We start from the raw sequence: 4,967 nt of genomic DNA on the forward strand, positions 1-4,967 counted from the left end.
ATAAAACTACAAAATAACTTCAACAGATAATACCACATTTCTTTGTGCCATTAATGTTTGTCTCCTTATTTTTCTTCTCACTGTCCTTTCTCAGGCCCTCCTCTTTCACACACACAATATCTGGCATTTACATCTGTATACTGTGTTTCTATATCCGTAGTCAATCAGTTCCGGTCACTATTATATTAACTCTACTCTTTGAGCACGCTTTACCCTAGTTTTAGCATGAAATAGGATTTTTACATGATGCAATTATAATATATTTTACTAAGGGTATAGAAATGAAAATTTGAAATAAAGCGTAAACTTGTAACCCTTAAATTACCACAGTTTAAAACATTCATACAAAAACATTATAATTTTAATACGGTAAACTATTAGTGTAAGTGAAGATAAGATCATGTAACAGAATTAAGAGTACTGAAGTAGACCTGTGTATTTGCAAAGAGCTTCAAAAAGGTCATGAAAAATACATTTTACCAAAAAAAAAATTGAAATGTTCTTGCACAAAAATAAATTCATACTTTCATTTCATTTTTCCTTAACTTTTTGAATTACTCTCATTCTGCTGAATGTCTCCTAGGAGTGGTGTTACTTGATTCAATTTTCAGAAAATCAATTATAGACTCTCTCTCTCTCTCTCTATATATATATATATATGTATATATATAAAATTGATAAGAAAATTAATAATATATCATCACCAGATATAGTGATTTTTGTTTTTAAAGAATTATTTTATAAAAAATAAATTTATTTCACTCAGCATTAAATCTTCTGTATTTATCCACTTACTATCAAAAGATAGGGGACAGGGTTTTTTTTATGGCTGAGTAATATCCCATAGTGTATATGTGCCACACTTTTTCAAGTCATTCTTGTATATTTGGGTTGGTTTCATGTCTTATAAATTGCAAATAATGTTGCAATAGACATGAATTTGCAAGTGTTTTTCCAATTGAGTGTATTCCTATCCCTTGGGTAGATACACAGAGGGATATTGTATGTCCCCACTTAACATATAAAGGAGGGATGTTGTATGTCCCCACTTAACATATACTGAATGTCTATACTCTATGGCAGAAACTGAAAGACTGGAGGTCTGAAAGCATGTAGAGCAACTGTAGATACTAGAGACAGTGTGGGAGGAGGGTGGGCAATGAGAGGGAATAAGAGGGAAGGAATCAAAGGGGAAAAAATGCAGCAAAACTTTTAATGGACACAATAATGGAAAATCATTTTGTATACTGTAAAGATGTACCATGAGTAGATGTAAAACAATAAGAGCATAAAGAAAAAAGAATAAGTTTATTTCCAAACGAAAATCTACTTAATAAGCTCCACTGAAGGAAATGACTATACATAAAGAAAGAACTATACTTAAATTTTATCTTACACTATACCAAAAAAACCCTCATTACACAGGTAAGATGAAACTTTCTATGAACAGAAAAGCTCATCAACCCAAGCTCCTGATATTTGTAGTTTCTGTAATTTGTAGTGGATGGAGCATTGGATTGGGCTTTGCTTGTTTGTTTGTTTCTCTCCTTTTCACAAAGATACATGTCTTGTATACAAGCGTCTACATGCTAGCTACTTAGGAGTACAAAGGTATGCATTACAGAAGACACTAGTGATTAATTTTAATAATTGGAATCCTTGTCCTTAAGTTTGGTCACTGAGAAAGATATAATACTTTCTCTCTGTTTCTCTAGGGAGCACATGTGCCCTATGGCAAAAACCTAAAAAATAAATAATTTTAAAGAAGAACACTTCCCAAAGTTTGGGACACACTCATACTGAAGAAACATGTCTTGTGTGTTGTTTTTGTTTTTGTTTTGGAGAGGGTTTTGCTATAGGGTGCATGTGCTCGCCAGAAAGAGAGAGAGACAGAGAGAGATGGAAAGCAAGAAATCATCCCCCAGGGAGGATGGCCATGCCGTAATCCCTTCTCCTCCATTCTCCTCTTGTGATCTTGGGCAGGCACGCACATGCACCTGGCGTGAGTTTAAGCCACTGGGTCCGGGACTCAAACTGCAGTCGAGTAAATTGGAATTCAGCGACATAGCCATTACACTAACGGCTGGTCCCATCATGTCTTGTGTTTTATCTCGTGACTCCAAAAGAAGACAGCAATTCCTGAATTACAGGAAGGTATTATTAGCAATCGTTCAACAGTAGGAAGATTCAAAATATGCATTTAGTGGTATGTCACAGAGAAGTGTAGCCATACACTAGGGAAATAAATATCACAACATACACGTTTAAGACCACAACTTTCACAGAGCACCTTCCTTTCAGTAGTGAAGAAAACGCAAGAGGACGTGAAGGTATGTGGAGTAAGACACAGGAAACTTAAGAAATCAAGACGCTATGGAGCAGAATGGAAGAGGCTGAAAACTGGGGGTCCCTTCTCTGCTCACTTCTGATGACGTCTACACTATTCGCTCATTAACCAAATTAATTAAGCACTTCAATTACAAATCACTTTGACTCAAGCAATGAATCAGCAGGGTTTTCCTAGTGCCTAAACTTTTCTCTATGAGGAATTTTATTAATTTTTCTAGGCCCAAACACAAAATATGTATACTGAAGTATTACTTGATATCCCAATTTCCACTGCAAAAAAACTGTACTTAGCAATGCAGATGACATAGGTTTTTATTTATATTATTCTAAGGAAAAGCAAACTGAGGCTTAGAATATCTTACTTTGCCATAGTCAAACATCTAACAAGTTGGGCTCAATATTTTAAACAACTTCTGCTTTTGTTCTAATCAAGATATAAAGTACTTATCAAAGTTCATTTATTGTACATTTAAAAAGGGACAATTTTACTGTTTGAGAAATTATACCTCAATAACCCTACATTATTGGGGCCAGCCAGTGCATGAGCATTAAGGCAGCTGGGTCTCACATGATCAACTGCATAGTTTGAGTTCTAGACCTGGTGGTTTGAAAAACACCAGGTGTGTGTGCCTGCATGCCCAAAATCCTGAGAGGAAAATGTAGGTAAGGGATTGTAGCTTGGCCACCCTTTGAGGGGGGTTCTTTCTGCCTTTCTCTATCAAGCTTACATACCCTGCAGCAAATTAAAGCAAAAAATAATTAGAAAAAATATCTTAAATTATTTTATTTTATTTTTTTTTATTCATGACAGAGCTTGTGTGTGTTGATGAGAGAGAGAAAGAAGTGCCCTCTCCATAGATCATGCCACAATGCCCTCCTGTCAGTCTTGCATCCTGTGAGGTCCTGGACATTTACCTGTGTGCCCAGAATGTTTCGAGCAGACCACGGCAGGGATTCGAATCAGTCAGTACGTGGAATTTGGATTTTCTCTCTTTAAAAAAAAATACATTATTTTGTTTACATTTAGTCACTATACCCCTTTATAGTGAATAAAATGGCTTTTCTCAGCATGAAAACAGTGTATATTAGCCCAAAGGTATTACCATATACATTATCATTAAGACACCTTTTCAATTCTGTGTGTTACACATTTGTCCCCCATTTTCCTCCCTCAATCTATAACTACCCTTTCCTATTGTGTCTCTAATATCTACAGCTGTCGTCCCTACTTTTATACTTTTCAGTCTCTCAATTTCTGCCATAAAGTGCAGAAATTCACTATATTAAGCAGGGACATACAATGCCTCTCTTTCATAGTCTGACTTGCTTCACTTAAAATTAAATCTTCCATATTAGCCCACTTTACATCAAATGTCAGAGTCTCCTTGTTTTTTATTGGCTGGTTATAATTCTATCATTTTTTCAAACTATTCATCTACTCTTGGACATTTAGGTTGATTCTGTCTTAGAATTGTGAATGATGCTGCAATAAACATGAATATGCAAGTGTTTTTCCAGTTGAGTGTTTCCCTATGCTTTGTATAGGTATTCAGGAGTGGAACTGCTGAATCTGATGTCTCTTGAGCAGCATGTTATTTATTATGCCAGGAAGCCGGCCTCCATTGTTTTTCTTTTAAGTAAAATTACGAACTATAGAAATGTCTGTCATTCTTTCTTACCATCTCTGTACAAAAACACACTAATAACTGTTATATAAAAGTGAAAAAGGTGAACTAAATCACTACAGGCAATAAATATGCCTGAAATTAAGAAATAATCTTGGTATCCCACATATTTTGTTTAGAAACCTGTCTTTGCCACTACACAGCTGTATGACTTTGGGAAGAACTGCTTAAGCACTTTGAGCCCATTTTTTCATTTGGAAAGTAGGTTAACAACATCTACTTTTGATATCATGGAAGATTTAATGAAATTGTATCTATATTAATATCATAGGACACATAGTGGGTCTGTGTAAATGTCATTATTAGTGGATTTAATAAGAGCCCATTCCTTCACTTGTTGAAGACAAATTGTAAGGATATAGAGGAAATGAAAGTTTACATATCTGCCATACTGACAGTGTTAGTGAGAAGATAAGGGCATTGGAACATTGGCTCATTGGAGACAAGTGAGACACGAAAGACAAAGTCTAGCAATACTGGCCAGTCAGGAAACAGTGGACAAACAACTAGGACAGAGCCTACATGTCCATTAAGTCTCCTCAAAAATAGGAAGGTTGAAAGTGGTGTCTTGTGAGTACATATTTCTTTGCCAAGAGTGATATTGCCAACTGGAGAAATTAATTTATTCAGCACACATTTATTAAGTGAAGCACAGTAGCCAGATACTGGAGGATTGTGTCCTGAAACTGTCAGAAATAATCTGTTAATATATTTGGGTCACTGAAAAGTGGAGCTGTAAATGGCCATCAAAATATTATAGCCCACTATTTCCCAAATATGTGCCTTGTCTTAACTTAGATAACAACCCCCCTAACCCCCCAGGAGATCTTAAGGGAAAATAGTTTATTTGGGGAATAATCTATTTGGACATACAATTAACATCAGCAAGGTTGGGCAAAAAAGAAATGGCAACCTAGAGGATATATCATGGCA

This window comes from Tupaia chinensis, unplaced genomic scaffold, assembly GCF_000334495.1.
Source record: "Tupaia chinensis unplaced genomic scaffold, TupChi_1.0 Scaffold000196_1, whole genome shotgun sequence".
Classification (NCBI taxonomy): domain Eukaryota; kingdom Metazoa; phylum Chordata; class Mammalia; order Scandentia; family Tupaiidae; genus Tupaia; species Tupaia belangeri.